Source organism: Canis aureus, chromosome 2 (assembly GCF_053574225.1).
Source record: "Canis aureus isolate CA01 chromosome 2, VMU_Caureus_v.1.0, whole genome shotgun sequence".
In the NCBI taxonomy this organism is placed as follows: Eukaryota; Metazoa; Chordata; class Mammalia; order Carnivora; family Canidae; genus Canis; species Canis aureus.
The window spans coordinates 18,159,990-18,176,687 of record NC_135612.1 but is presented as its reverse complement, the minus strand read 5'-3'; the positions used below and the strand labels follow the sequence as shown (position 1 = coordinate 18,176,687).

Sequence of the window (16,698 nt, the reverse complement as noted above, 5' to 3'; positions counted from 1 at the left end):
TAATTCGACAGCAAAAGGAGAGCAATGTGTCCTCTTCCTTTTGACAGATTCATGTCCATTGGAGTACATCAACAAACGATGACCTACCCAGAAGGTAACTGAAGATTAACGAGGCTTGGTGATGTTTTATTTTTATTTTTATTTTATTTTTAATTTTTATTTACTTATGATAGGCACACAGTGAGAGAGAGAGAGAGGCAGAGACACAGGCAGAGGGAGAAGCAGGCTCCATGCACCGGGAGCCCAACGTGGGATTCGATCCTGGATCTCCAGGATCGTGCCCTGGGCCAAAGGCAGGCGCTAAACCCCTGCGCCACCCAGGGATCCCTTGGTGATGTTTTATATAAATTTTTAAGCACTTATTGAAAAAGTGCTGTGGTGGCCATAAAAAGTCGATCTAATCTGTCTATTCTCAGAATCATATTTCATAAATTAACTTTTTTTTTTTTTTTTAAAGATAGTGTGGGTTAGAACTCTGTTTTCCAAAACTTGGTCAACATGTCTTTGAGACCAGTTTAAGTTATAGCTGGTGTGAATTTAGTTATTCCCTTAAATACAGGTCAAATTTCAGCCACCTGGACGGCTGAGTTCCAGCCCTAGAGCTTCTGATTTAATATGTTTGGTTGAGGGTGAGGCCCAAGAATAAGCATTTCTATCCAGTTCTCAGGTGAAGTGGATTCTCCTGGTACCACACTGGGAGAGCCACTGCCTTACGAAGAGTTCTCTCTCACCAGGGGGCATGGGAGCAATAACATCCAAGAGAAGTTGTGAAAGCTTCTCCAGAGAGGTTAACATGTGGTCAACTTAAATTAAGTCTGTTTTTGGTTTGTTTTCTTATTGTTTGTATTTGTTTTGGAAAGGAGCTGTGAAGAAAGAGAGATGATTTCTGATATTCCTGTCTAAACCTCATGTTATTTGATTAAATTTCTATCAATACACTCTTCTAAATCTAGTACCTGTGCTTTACATCCTCCCCACCCCCGCCCCCCAAAAAAAGAGAAAGCCAAATCTAAATGTTGTGGTCTCTTTCCTGCACTTAAAAAGTTAACAGTGCCAAACTGAGTTGCTCAGGTCAGTGAAGGGTAAAACCAGCATTTGGAAATGCTGTGAGAACACAAATAGTTTAAGCTGTAGAAGAGGCCTGAGGAAATGACAGAGGGAAAACTTTCCGTCCAAGGTTCCAGTTGCCAAGGAGTTTGTGTAGGTTGCTGGAGACCTCACCCCTCCCTGGCTCCTCTGTGACTCACTGTGTCCCTGGGAAGCCTCACGTTCAGCGACTGGAGGAAACTCCAAAATTCCGCCTTTGATCTCACTGGGATGAAATGCACCAGAGAACTTTGTTGTCTGAAACACGCATGTTTCTGATCTAATGGACAGTAGCGGAGTCTAGATTCCTAGAAGCCAGTCTGGTTCTGGCCCAGGTGCAAAGGTTGGATTAGAGAAAGCTGTGTTATGGGTTTGACTGTGGCAGCAGGAGCAGGGAAGGGCAGGCTTGCAATCAGCTTGGACCCCGCTTAGATGTCTAGTTGGGTTTGGTACATCAAAGTCACTCCTGTTACGGTCTTGGATTTCAGCTCCACTCCCTGGAAGTGGAGTGGGATGCCTCCTACAGATCAGATGCCCCGCACATCAAATAGCTTTTCTCTTTGGATGACTCTTATTTTTGCCATGTCACATGCTGCCCTCGCAGGTCCAATTCAGTACTCACCGGAGGCAGGTATGTTAACTTGCCTTTCCCAAAGAGGAGAGCATAACCCGATGCTGCGGTGCTGAATCAAACCGTTTCTTGGTTGAGATCTGTGCTTCTCCTACTTTAACAGGCTTGTAAATTACCCGGGGCTCTTGTTAAATAGAATCTGATTCGGTGGGTCTGGGTTGGGGCCTGAGATTCTACATTTCCTTTTTTTTTTTTTTTTTTGGAGATTCTACATTTCTAACAAACTTCGCTGCTGCTGCTCTGAAGACCCCTGCTTTAAATAGCAAGGGGATTAGTCCTCAGCCCAGGCTGCTCAGTAAGATCAACTGGAGCAGCCGTTTGTTTGCTTGCTGTTTTTGAAGAGTAATACCCAGGTGCCCAGAGATTTTGATTTGACTGGTCTGGAGTGGAGCCTGGTGTTTTTTCGAGAGTTTCCTAAGTGATTTGTTATGTAACCAGGATTGAGAAAACAAATCCAAATTAATTTTTTCAAACTGAGTAGTAATCATGAGTGGGTGGGTCAGAATCAGAAATAACATTATAAATATGGTTTAAATGAAATAGAAATGAGCAGAACACAGTAGAGCACTTTTTAGTAGTGTGAATATTGTTTTGTGACACTTTTCGGCTCTATCCATGTAGATATACAGATCTCGATGTTAAATATATTACAGTCAAAATTTTGAGAAGTCTCTTGGAGTTACCGAACTCTGCCATCAGTGTGAAAGTAACCTAGACAGACACTATGTCAACGAGTGAGCATGGTAGTGTGAACTTTGTATTTAATTCAGTTTTTAGACATCATGAAATATTTTCTATTGGTTACTTTTCAACCATTTAAATACATAAAATCGTTCTTAGTCCATGGGCCATCTTGATTGCCAACTTTGAGATATCTTGTTTTTTATTTTTAAAAAAAGATTTTATTTATTTATTCATGAGAGACACACACAGAGAGAGGCAGAGACACAGGCAGAGGTAGAAGCAGGCTCCATGCAGGGAGCCGGATGTGGGACTTGATGCTGGGTCTCCAGGAGCACACCCCAGACTGATGGCGGCGCTAAACTGCTGAGCTACCCAGGCTGTAGCCAAGATATCTTTGTTTTTGACCCTCAACCTGATTTAATCAGTTACAACAATTACTTCAGCTTGCTCTCAAAATAGTCTCCTATTATGATTGGCTACTTCATCCTTTGTATTTTCATTAAAAACACCTGGATTTAGGGGTGCAGCCTTTTGTGGTTGTTAATAATAATAATAATTGTTATTGTGAAAACAATATAGTATTTGGGGCTTTAAAAATCTGTGTTCAGTGAGGTCCCTGGCCAGATCACACACAAGAGCATGTGACTCTTGATCTTGGGGTCGTGGGTTAGAACCTCATGTTCGGTATAGAGATTACTTAAATAAAACTACAACAAAAAAATATCGATGTCGAGTCTTATGTTAAATATGACAAAGTAATTTTAGCAAATAACTGAATCACTGGATAGAACATATGTGTCTTTACACTTTTGTGTAGCAGAATTTCATTTTGATAATGAAATCCCAACACTTCGATTAGTAAATTGGCAGTTGATTATAAATAGATTTAAAAGTATGCCTTAACAATAAACAATTGAAGACAGATAATTACCAAATGTAAGCAAGTTGCTTACCAGAAAACATAATTCTTTCATACTATTTACAGAAAACTTTTGTTCTTGAACAGAAAACTAAACAATTTCAGTGAAAGCCATGGTTAAGGCACTACTTCCTTTTCTCAGTCACTTGGCATGCCATATAGTATAGTAACCTGTTGATGCATTTTGTTTTAGGCCACTCATGAGGCCAGAGATAAAAGGTCTTGGGTACTTTTTGGGGTGAGGGAGAGTGTTCTGCTTCTTTTGGTTATAGTAATAAATACTTCCCGAATGCTCACTATGTACCTGGTCCTCAGCTCAGCCTTTGAAGATGTGGCAGTTCAAAAAACATACCATGACTTTTGAATTCCCAGAGTTTCCAGTCTAATGGCAGAAGCAGCCATTGGGCTGTTAAAGATAAATCTAATTACCAATTATGTTAAAACCAGATGTAGGTGCTATGAAGAGAATTTGACAGGAGGGACTCCATTTTGATTCGGTTTTCACAGGAGGCATCACTGAGGGGCCACATTTCAGTTGAGGCCTGGAAGAAGCAGAAATTACTTGGGACGAGAGTGGAAGAAACAGCTTTCCAGGCAGGGAAGATGGTGTGTAAACATTGAAGGGGAGAAGCAGGGGGCCGCTTCAGAGGGAAGTGAGGCCATTGCAGTTAGAACTGAGAGAGGAAGAAGTAGACCCGGCCGTATCACACACCTTGTGGCCAGGTTAGGACACTGGCTTTTATTCTGAGGTTAATGAGAACAGATTTTTAAGGTTTTTTTTATTATAGAAAGTAGTAATGTGAACAGATTCGCATTTTGGACCTTCAGGAAGACTAAAAGGTTTGTTTTGTCTTCAAGTGCCAACAGAGTAGCACATGGTAGCATATTAACTTGCTGGGGTTTTTGTTTTGTTTTAGATAGAGAAGATGTGCTTGATTGGGAGTGGGGTGGGGCAGAGGGAGAGGGAACATCTCAAATAGGCTTTATGTCCAGTGGAGCTCAATCTCACAACCCCAAGATCATGACCTGAGCCAAAATGAAAAGTTGGATGCTCAACTGACTGAGCCACCCAGGCACCCCTAGCTGTTACCATTAAAATAAATACCCAGGGCAGCCCGGGTGGCTCAGCAGTTTAGTGCTGCCTTCAGCCCAGGGCATGATCCTGGAGACCCAGGATCGAGTCCCACATCGGGCTCCCTGCAAGGAGCCTGCTTCTCCCTCTGCCTGTGTCTCTGCCTCTCTGTCTCTCTCTCTGTGTGTCTGATGAATAAATAAATAAAATCTTAAAAAAAATACCCCAAATCACTCTGGCTTTGCTTAGAAAATACACAAGTGGAGGAGGTGCCAAGAATGAAAGTGGAAAGACCATTGCTGTGCTCCTAGCAAGAAATGGTGGCATTTTGAACAAGAGGGGCAGTGGTAGAGATGGAGCAAAGAGATGGTCAGGTTATTGACTGGATATAGAGAGGAGAGGAGGGAAAAACTAAAGATGACTCCCAGTTTTTGCTGGAATCACTATGTGAAGAGGAACATGGGAGATGACCTAGGTTTCAAGGAGTAGATTAATCAATTTTGAAAACTTAATTTGAGATGTCTATGAAATTGTCAAGGTAGGACACCAAGGAGGCAGTTAGGTATAGGGGGCTAGAAATCAAAAGAGACCATTAGGATGACAATATATATGTGGAAGTTGTTGGCATCTGTGTCATTTTATTTTTTAAAGATTTTATTTTTTCATGAGAGACAGAGAGGCAGAGGGAGAAGCAGGCTCCATGCGGGGAGCTGGAGGTGGGACTCAATCCCGGGACTCCAGGATCCTGCCCTGGGCCGAAGGCAGGAGCTAAACCACTGAGCCACCCAGGGATCCCCTATTTTTTATGATAAGTGCTAATTTACTGCCTACTATGTGCCAGGCACTGCTCTAATTACTAAGACTATAAAGAGAAACAAGGTGAACTTTCATAAATGAAATCCTTTGAAGATATGGTACTTAAATTAACCAGAACATACATACAGTTCAAGAGAATCAAAGAAAGTGGAGTGCCTCAAGGTGACATCTGAGGAGGTGAAAATGAAGACTGAGAACAAGCCATTCAAAGATCTGGAAACAGCATGCTCCTGACCAATGACACAACATGCTCCTGACCAATGACACAACTTTTGCAATTGCAAAGTTCCTGAAGGAGAAATGAACATGATGTGCTTGAGGAAAAGTGAGAGACTTGGTATGGCAGGAGTGAAGTCAACAAAGAAGGAACTAGAAGAGAGGGGTCTGAATCATAATGGAGAGTCCATGGAATAGTTTCAGTGTGACGGGAGGTCATTAGAGGATTTTGAACAGGGAAGGACGTTATATGATTTCTATTTTTCATTTTTTTAAAGATTTCATTTATTCATGAGAGACACAGAGACAGGCAGAGACACAGGCAGAGGGGGCAGCAGGCTCCATGCAGGGAGCCCAACGTGGGACTCTATCCCAGGACTCCAGGATCACGCCCTGGGTTGAAGTAGCGCTGAGCTACCTGGGCTGCCCCGATTTCTATTTTTCAAAAGCTTCTGTTGAGAATAGATCATAGGATCTAGTGAGGAACAGGGAGATCCATCAAGAAACTAGTAGAATCCTCCTATTCATATATTAGTGCTATAGGCTAAATTATATCTTACCAAAATTCCCGTTGAAGCCCTAACTCCCAATGTGATGCTCTTTGGAGATGGGAGTTTGTGGAGTAATTAGGCTGAGATGAGATCATGAGGTGGGGCACTTAGATGAGGTAAGATTTGATACCCTTATGAGAATCAACACCAGAGAGCTTGCTCGTTGTCTCTCATATATGAGGACACAGCCTGAAGGCAGCCATCTGCAAGCCAGGAAGAGGATCCTCACCAAAAACCTGATTGTACCGGCACCTTGATCTCAGACCTCCAGCCTCTAGAACAAAATGATTCATGTGACAGGTAATTCTAGTGACAAAATAAATGCATGCTCTAAACTGACCGGTCTATATGGTATTTGTTATGGCAACCTGAGCAGACTGATAGAATGAGAAAGCAAAAAATGATTTGTGGAGGCTGGTACGGCCTGTCCCTTACCGAGTTAGCTAATCTGGGCAGGGTTCTGATTTCCACTGTGAACAAAAGTAGTGAGTTTGCCTGGCAAGAGCAAGGAATTACTCTGGCTTGGACTATAATTCAGCTCTTGAACAGGAGGACAGCTTCTAAATTCTGCAGCTTGTTTCCCTTCTGTCAGTTTCCCTGTCATGTTCATTTTCTGTCTCTGAGAAAGGCCGAGCCATCAATGTACAGAGAGCATTTCCACAGGTTGTGGGATTAGACAGTTCTCCAAGGGCACTCACAACTCCATCTACCACTATTTATTAGATCACTCCGAGCCAGAAAAATCTATTGATGAGTAGGAGCCTATGATAGGCCATTGCAGCCATAGCACAGTGTCCTGAAATAGTCACCCATCATCATGGTTATGTTGAGATTGTTTCTCACTGCACTGAGTACATTAAAGGGCTGTATTTCTACCCATCAAACAGAGTTCTGGTGCTGGAGCTCCTCAGAGATACCCGCAGTGAATGAAAGGTAGCACTATGACAATGATTACTTTTGGGAGAGTGCACAGGAAGATGCCAGCTGTGCTGGGCTGTGTAACAGAGTGGGTGTCAATTAAACTGAAAATCCAATCAGTTAACTTTAAATTATTTAAATTTCCCCATGAAGCAAAATTGCAGGTAGGCTGATTTGTCTTGTTCAGTTTTCTCACCATACATACATTGGGGAATAGGCTGCAGTGAGGCATAGATAAATTGCTATTCTAGGCTATTCCTAGGATACCTGTTTCACAGCAGTGCATTCAATGTCTGTTTTTCCTTCTGAGGAATGCAGAGGCCTGGAAAAAAAAAAGATTTTTTGGTTGGATGTTTGAACCTGTCTGGTTTGTTCTCACCCTGGGTCACTGAAGAAAAGCACCCTACCCCTGCCATATTAAGTGAATCACAACCAGTGTTTAATTACTGCTTTCCCAGGGCTGAGTCAAAGCAGCTCCTTTGACCTCTAGAGTGAGAGATTATCAAACCTGCAGCATACATTCAGTGGCAACTGAACCTGGCAGTTATGATCTGGGATACGTGAGAAGCTGACAAGTAGCCTGAAAAGAGGATTCTATTCCAAGCCTTTGCTATCCTAGTGAAATCGCAACACAACCTGAAGGAGCCCTAAAATGTAAGGCCTCAGTTGGAATCTACACTGTCATGAACTTGTGATTGTATCCCCACATTACTGTGCCTCTGTTACTTCCCACACAGTTGCTCAGGGAACGCACTGAGATGGCAAGAGAATTTTCTGAATGCTTCTCAGCCTTAAAGGAATGACAATGAGAAAGGTGCTAAAGTTTTTCTCAATTTTACTCTAAAAAGAAAGATGACCAATGCCTGGGTGGCTCAGATGATGATCGAGCCCCATGATGGACTCCCAGCTCAGCCAGGGGTCTGTTTCTCCCTCTGCCTCTGCCTCTCCCCCTGCTTGTGTGCTCTCTCTCTCTCTTTCTCTCTCAAATGAATAAATAAAATCTTAAAAAAAAAAAACCCAACAGACTAGATGACCAGAGACGATAGTGCTTAACAAATGTCTATATACTTTTCACATTCCCCAGCCTCCCTGACACATCTGGGCCATGTAATTAGCTGTGGACATAGGATGAGGGCAGAGGCACTTGGTCACTTCCAGGCCTGGCTCCTTAGGATGCCCCACCCATCTGATTCTCTGTCACCTTCCTTGTTGGAGGCATGTACAATTGTATAATGACAAGATGGTAGAAACTGCTAGATATGTATCAGACCAGAGTGCAAGGGAGAAATATACATCTTTGTTATATTAAGCCACTGGGATTTTTGGAGTCTGTGCATTGTACCTAGCAGTGCTGATGATCCTGACTACTATAGACCATCTTCCTGCTGCCTCATGAATTGGTATTCAGGCACTGTACCTTGTCGTAGTCTGACCACATTCGAGTAGTAGTAAAGCTTAGGCTTGGACTAATGGGTAGGAAAACTCAGTTAAATGCTTGCAGTTAAATGCTTTATGTGCTATTGACTATACATACAAAGCAGTGGGCTGGAAATTGTGGGAAACACCAAAAAAGTGTAAGTGAATTTCAAAGAGGATTATGTGAGAGCCAAGGGAAAAATGGTTAATAGATGAAACGGTTAAATAACAGTGGTTCTTATAAAGAAATTCAAAATATGGGAAGTCTAGTGTGATTTGGACTTATCCAAAGAATCTCCAGGTGTAGTCAAAGGCATAGCCCCGAATAAAACAAACAAAAACAAAAGAAAACAAAAATAGTAAATGGTTAAGAGATTCTTTTTTTTTTTTTTTTAAGGTTTTATTTATTTATTCATGACAGATACACAGGGAGAGAGAGAGAGGCAGAGATACAGGCTGAGGGAGAAGCAGGCTCCACACAGGGAGCCCAACGTGGGACTCAATCCCGAATATCCAGGATATGGCCCTGGGCTGAAGGCGGCGCTAATCCACTGAGCCACCCGGGCTGCCCTGGTTAAGTGATTCTAAAGAAGAGTTTTCTCTTGGGATCTGCTCATGTAGAGTGCTAACACTTCAAACAAAGCTGATGAACATAGGGCTTATGGTCTTCATGTATCCTCAGGCCTTAGAATGGATTCTAATTCTTATAAAAATTAAGAGCCTACCCTCTCATCAAAAATCCTTACTTTTTTTTTTTTTAATTTTTATTTATTCATGATAGTCACACGGGGAGAGAGAGAGAGAGAGGCAGAGACACAGGCAGAGGGAGAAGCAGGCTCCACGCACCGGGAGCCCGACGTGGGATTCGATCCCGGGTCTCCAGGATCGCGCCCTGGGCCAAAGGCAGGCGCCAAACCGCTGTGCCACTCAGGGATCCCAAAAATCCTTACTTTAAGGATGTCTGGCTAGCTTAATTGGAAGAGTATGCAACTCTTGACCTCAGGGTTGTGAGTTTGAGCCCCACGTTGGGTGTGGAGATTACTAAAAAAAAAAAAAAAAAACTCCTTAATGCTACAGCTTCTCAAAAAAAAAATAATATAGAAACAGCATACAGCATGTATTAAGGGCAAATCAAAAAGAGCAAAATACTGATAATAGGTTGGAAAAAAAAATCCAGTATATGAGAAACTCTTTTGGAAAAGATTTAACAGGCCAATTCAAGAATATGAATAGGACTATAATGTGTAATATGGATTAGAAAAGGTGATGGACACTAATTATTGCTTTAATAAAAATCAGATATTTTCTTAGGCAACTTGAGGAAATTCTTAGAATAGGTAAAAATCTATGTTAAAAAAGAATAAATACATCCTAGAATAAGTGGTAGGAAAGCCCAATATTGGGAGTGTATATCAGTATGAGCTTATCTAAAGTTTAAGAAAAGATTGTCTCTAACATAGAAACCTGGAGACATGCCCTGTGTACTGTTTTAATTTTATGGTAATCAGAATCAATATTTGAGTCATAAATGTGAACATTTCTAACAGCAAATAAAATTGATCAAAAGGTGTTTATTAAGGGTCTATAATACATATCAAACTACTTATGACACAGATATTGCCTTGCTGTGTGAGAAAATAAAAACAGATTCCAGGTAGTGAAAGAAGAAACATAATAAGATGATAATAAAAGATTATAAGTATATACACTGTTTAAAGATCAAAGCTTAAATGAGCTCTAGGACAGCAGATACAATAGAGTCAATTATTGAGTTTATATGGGCACTAAAAGGAATAAAGGCAATCTGGAAGTTAAATTTTTGTTTATGTAAAAAAAATAAGAATATAAAATGCCAAGCCACAAAGATGCTTAATTTCTTTGGATAAGTATATCTGTTTTTTAATTTTTATGCTTTAAATCCTTACTTCAGTATTTTACTCTGAAGGATAGAGGCTATTTGTCCAAATCCTACTTTCCTTGTGTTCTCAGAAATCACTAATACCAGGACACCTGGGTGGCTCAGTGGTTGAGCGGCTGCCTTTGGCTCAGAGCGTGATCCCAGAGTCCTGGTATTGAATCCCACATCAGGCTCTTCTCGAGGAGCCTGCTTCTCCCTCTGTGTATGTCTCTGCCTTTCTCTCTGTGTTTCTCATGAATAAATAATCTTAAAAAAATCCAGTAATATCTTGGGGGAACTTCAAAGGAAGTTGTTTTATAACTTTGCTGGTTGATTTTTGTGATTTACCAAATGAAATATAGATTATCTGTAGAAATGAGGTTATCTCATTCATGAAGGGTATTAACACATTTTTCTTTAGAACTGTAAATTCTGCATTTGTAGAGATTTTTAAAAAGATTTTATTTATTTATTCATGAGAGAGGCAGAGACATAGGCAGAGGGAGAAGTGGGCTGCCTGTGGGAAACCTGATGCGGGATTTGATCCCAGGACCTTGGATCATAACCTGAGCCGAAGGCAGATAGATGTTCAACCACTGAGCCACCTAGGGGCCCTATAGAGATCTTTTTCTATAGATATGTCACAATAGTCCAATAAGGAAATTTATTATTGCTATGATGCAAATAGTGAACCTATTTACGTTTAGTGTAAGATAAACCTGGGATTCCAATTTATATTTTCTGACTCTACATCCCTTGTCACCTCTCTTTCTAGGAAGTACTTATAACTAGAAGAATGCCATTCTATTAACTGTCTACTTGAACAACGCGGATAAGTAGCAGGTAACCTATTTTAAATAGGCAAGTAGAGACAAACTAGAAAAAAAAAATTTTTTTTTTTATTGACTTGACTGAAATGACACAAAGTTGGTGGCCTTGAAATAAAAAATATTTTATTTAAATCATGAGTTATAATGAAGTTCATAAGAGAACTAGTTGAGAAGTAGGAAACAACATGTATCCACAGATGGTCTAAAATTGTGTCGGTTTTCAGATGAATCAGATGTACCCAGTAAATCGTGTTTACATCTCTGGTGTTTCCCCTCTTTTTATACTAGTGATCCTGTTGGTTTCAAAGTTAGTACAGAAGGGACTTTCTTTGTGGAACCCGTAGTTAGAAATGGTTTCATTTCAGAGCCAAAGTACCAGAACCTGCCACAATGATTCTGAACAAGGGGAAAAGAGGCTTCCTTTGTACCTCATCCCTCATTTAAGAGTTTGCCCCTTATCCCCGGGCTTTCCCCAATCCTTGGGATTGATTGAGTTTCTTTTTGAAGTGTAGTTAACATACGATGTTTCATTAGTTTCTGGTGTACAACATTGTGATTTGATAAGTCTCTGGGCCATGCCATGTCCACCACCAGCATAACTGTCATTATTCTCTCTAGGCTTTTTCATCTTTAGTGCCTTTCCCTTCTTTGCGACCATCCCCAATCCTTATGGACATTTTCAAATCTTTGTCCTAAGAGACTCTTTCCTCTATCCTACATTTCTTTCAGTCTCTAGCCATCTTGCAAAATTTCTAAAAAGGAGACTTTTGATGGTTTCACATCTGTGCCTTCCTCTTCTTCACCATACTCTGGCTTTCATTCTTGCCCCCATTCCACTAAACTTTTCCTCAAGAGTTCTCCAAAGACTTGTGTATCAGCAAGTATGGAAGCATCTGGGCCTTACTGTTGCAGCATTTAATATGTTTGAGTACATACTGTGATTGTACCGTTCTGGACTTAGGGCCTTCCTCAAAAGTGCTTTCCTCCTTCTGCTTTAGTCTCTTTTTAAAATTTTTATTTTTGTTTTAAAAGTTATTTATTTCAGAGAGAGAGCAAGTGGGCATGGTGGGGAGGGTCAGAGGGAGAGAAAATCTCAAGCGAAGATTGCGCTCAGCATGGAACCCAGCTCAGGGAATCATGTTGCTTTCCTTCATGCTTCGGCTGGGACCCTGATACACTGATGATTCTCCACAATTTATCCCCACTTTTCTCTTAGATTTTTCCATTCATGAAAGACAGAGAGAGGCAGAGACATAGGCAGAGGGAGAAGCAGGCCCCTTGCAGAGAGCCTGATGCAGGACTCTATCCCGGGACCCTAGGATCATGCCCTGAGCTGCAGGCAGACCTCAACTGCTGAACCACTCAGGTGTCCCTATACCCACTTTTCTAATCTTTGCCAACCAGAGCCTGTATTTCTTTGCAAACGAAGGCTCACAGTTTCCACTTGGATGTGCCTTGGTCACCTCAGGATCAGCATTCCCAAAACCAAATTTTTTCTTCCTCCCAATTTTTCTTCTATATCTTGCCCCTTTTGGGGGACTAGCATTACCATTTCCCTATTCACCCAACATAACTCAAGTCATTTTTGGTGTTTCTTCTACCTAACTCCACTCTTTACGTTATTTAATCCGTTTCTCAAATTCTTGCCCTCTTCTTTCTCTCCTCTTATTCCACTCTAGCACAGACTTTCACCATCAGTGTCCTGGACAACTGAGAGCCTCCTGGCGTGTCCCTTTGCTTCCAGTCTTTCCTAATCCAGTACATGGATTATGATAATCCATAAGCATTAAAACTGTTTCCTCTCATCAAATATTAAGGTAGAATTCAATGGGAAAACTCATTGCAATAACATTTTTGGTAGGGAAAAAAAAACCCAGTACTGTTAGGTTAAAAAACTGCATAAAACCTAATCTGTTTTCCACATGACTTATGGGCAGAGGAGTATTTGTAAAGTGAAAATATGTTCCATCACTTCCCTGCTTAAGACTCCTTACTGTTATATTGTCTTCAGACTCAAGGTTAAGGAGAACAAGGGTCTTACCTTCTACTCCTTTCTTATCTTCCCACATTTTTCTGCTAATTTGTGTTTAACTTCCAGAGATCACTCTGCTCTTTAATAATTCTGTGCTTCGTACATTCTGCTTTCCTGCCCAGAATGGCTTCTGCCCACCTGTTCTTTGCCTGTCAGATGTCTATTCCTCCTTCATTAATTTGCTCCTCTCTACCTTTCTATGCTCGTATCTCCAACACTCTCTTTAAAGTGAGCCCTTCCCTGGGACGCCTGGGTGGCTCAGTGGTTGAGCATCTGCCTTTGGCTCAGGTCATGATCCCGGGGTCCTGGGAAATAAATAAATAAATAAATAAATAAATAAATAAATAAATAAACAAACAAACAAACAAACAAACATAAATCCTCATCAGGATCCCCACAGGGAGCCTTCTTCTCCCTCTGCCTGTGTCTCTTATGAACAAATAAATAAAATCTTAAAAAAAAAAAAAAAAGTGAGCCCTTCCCAAACATCTTCCAATCCTTTGAAATTACTCTTTCCTACTTGAGGGCTTTTATACATGCAATTCTGCTTTGAATACTCTTTCCCTGTTTAGTTTGCCTGACACTTAGCCTTCAAAATTCAGTTCAGATGTCACCCCCTGTATGCTTGACTTCCGAGCTATCCTCTGAGCTTAGATGATAGTGTATTTTACCATTATCAAAGCACTGTACTGTATATATTAAATATAGTTTCTATTTGATTTTTACTGCAATCTATTAATTAGGGCACTACTAGCTATTGTAGGAGATAAGCTCCTACATCTAAGTAGCTAAATGCAGTAGAGGTTTATTTCTGGCCCCCAAAGAAGTCCAAAAGAGACCTTTCTAATTGGTGACTACCCTGAGCACGAGACGTGGTCTCAAGTTCTATCTGGTGGCTTAGTTGGTTTCAATACATGTTTACTTTGAAAAAGGGGAAGGAAGTGTTATGGGCTAGGCCTGCTACTGTCACACACGACTTATGTCCATAAGCCATTGGGCTCAAACACATGGCCACACCTAGAAAGGTTGGGAAAAGTAGTCTAGCTGTGTTCCTAGGAAGAACAACAAATGACCTGGTGAGCAGTCATCTAGTCTGTGCTAGAGCTGGACACTGCTTTGTATCTATCACTGGTGTTGATCATAGTATATAGTTCTTGAATGAATGTGTAAATGTGAGATAATAGGTCTTAAAAATCTCAGCACTGAGGCGACTATTCTAATAATCCATAAAATAGCCCCTAGGGAATCTGGACAGATTCAGAGAAGGACAGAAGAGATTCTTAAGGAATTGGAAATGAGGTCTCTGTGGAACAGTTGAAAGTTTTGGGTTGTTCTTCATGAAATAAAATAGCCTAAGAAAAAAAATTCCTCATACTTTTCTAAGTTATCAAAATCTTAAAAAGTACTCCAGATATTATACTTATTCCACCACCAAACTTGGTTGGTTGGTTGTTAAAGGGTTTTCAGAGGTGTACGTAGGTATAACTAGGGTTCCTAACAAGAAACAGTGCCTATAGTGATCTTTTAAAAATTTGTATGTTGGATGAGATTTGCTGATATTGCTAAAGTAACATCATTTACTTATGATGTGTAAATCTTTTTAAAAAATATTTATTTGAGAGAGAGAGCACACTCCAAGTGGAGGGGCAGATGGAGAAGAGAGGGTTGCAAGCAGAGCCCACAGCCCTATGTGGGATTCCATCTCAGGACCCTGATCACTTCCTGAGCCGAAACCAGGAGTTGGATGCTAAACCGACTGTGCCACCCAGATGCCCCATGATATGTAAATCTGAAGAAACATTTTGTCCATAGATCTTTAGAAATGCTAGGTGGTGAGATATTTATCTTTTTGTTTGTTGTAATTGTAGAGAAGAATGTTAACTTTTCAGATTAAAAAATAAAATCTGAAACAGGATTTACCCTCTTGATGCTACATTATAATTAGTTTTTCTCTTTTACTGTGTGCAATAAAAGATAAGAAAAGTTGGGCATAATGAACTAGGGTAGAATTTCTATGTGATTCTTGCTAGCAGTTCTCAGGTTAGAGTAAGAGGGGGAAAAAGATGAAGAGAGTGCTTGATATCATGGTTGGTCTAAAGTTCTGAGGAGGAGGTTTTATTTTATTTATTTGTTTGTTTATTTATTTATTTATTTTTAAAGATTTTATTTATTCATGAGAGACACAGAGAGAGAGAAAGAGATAGAGAGGCAGAGACACAGGCAGAGGGAGAAGCAGACTCCAGGCAGGGGGTCTGACCCCAGGACTCGATCCCAGACCCAGATCACGCCCTGAGCTGAAGACAGATGCTCAACCGCTGAGCCACCCAGGAGTACCCGTATTTCCTTCTTTTAATAAAGAGCCCAGTAATACTGCTTTAGTTTATGTCACAAGTAAAATATATGTGAATAAGCTGTATAATTGGAAATAGCATAGTATGGATACTGGGGAAAACATTGGGATGAGAATCAGGACACCTGGGTCCTCCCAGGCCTGGCACAAGCAATATCATCCTAACAAATATAAAACTAAAATTAAAACTATCATGGTTATGAATCCTGTGTACCTGAAGATGAGACATTGCAGGAATTTTCTATGTGAGCACTAGAGCCGAGTGATTAAAAGTGGGGCCGTGGAATCAAATGAACTTGAATTTGCTTTGTGACCCTCACATATGAATGTGAGTGTCTTTGGGAAAGCTACCTGGTCTGTCTAAGCTTTAGGAAATGAGGATAATGTAATGAAACGACCCAGTGCGTTGCAGATGGTTAGTTTGAGAGTAAGATGAAATAATTGATAAAAACTTTTAGCCAGTGCCTGGCCCTTGCTGACCTAAGATTATTATATGTGCATTAAAAAATTCTGCATTCATCTAGTCGCTAATGCTAATTTGTAGACCAATAATTGGTCATGAAACAATCTCCATGAATACTTAGCTTTGAACAACTTCAAGAACATGGCGTAGCGTGTATACTTTATACAACACAGGTTACTTGATTCTACTTTCATAAAGAAAAAATAAAACTGTTACACTGAGAAAACGGGTTATTTATAGTTGAATAATATATTTTGCATTAATTAGAATTGCTAAACATGAGAATGGCTTATTTTGTCCCAAGCTAACTTTACATTCAGAAATTTCTTGTTAGTATACAGTTGTTTCTTTCACTGTCTCCATTTTTAAAGATCTCAAATTTTATATGTAACTTGATAAAATAAGAGAATTATAGGCACAGGAAATCCTTAGTAAATCAGGCTAGGCTAAATTGGGGAACTGTTCACACACATGTGATTTGCTAATAATGCAAAAATTAAATATTTCAGTTACAACCAAACACTTCAGGCATAAAGTCGATTTTATCAACCACAACCACTGACCAGAGAAAAACCTAAATAGTTAAATTTACTTATATTTCCACGGATAGTCATAATATTAAAAAATAAGAGTTTAAAATCATAGATCCTTTGTAACAATTAGAAGTACATGAAGTATATTTACTTCAAAATGCAAGAGAGTGATAAAAGTTTGTCAGGGACTATGGTGTAAAACTCCTTTATATATGTGTCATAAGAAAGGCTCAAAAAAAAATCTTGTAATAGGCTAGTGTTAACTCTTAAAATGTTTACTGTAA

At 40.2% G+C, this 16,698-nt stretch overlaps 1 long non-coding RNA gene across 3 annotated transcripts in view; it reads left to right on the top strand.

Moving 5' to 3' along the window:
* Positions 1 to 8,498: 8,498 nt before the first annotated feature.
* LOC144293829 (uncharacterized) overlaps positions 8,499 to 16,698 on the top strand; it is a 130,075-nt gene continuing 121,875 nt past the window's right edge. For all 3 annotated transcript variants that reach the window (XR_013361147.1, XR_013361146.1, XR_013361145.1), the window contains exons 1-2: positions 8,499 to 8,882; positions 10,982 to 11,049. This is a non-coding gene — a long non-coding RNA (uncharacterized LOC144293829). The remainder of the gene's footprint in view (positions 8,883 to 10,981; positions 11,050 to 16,698) is intronic.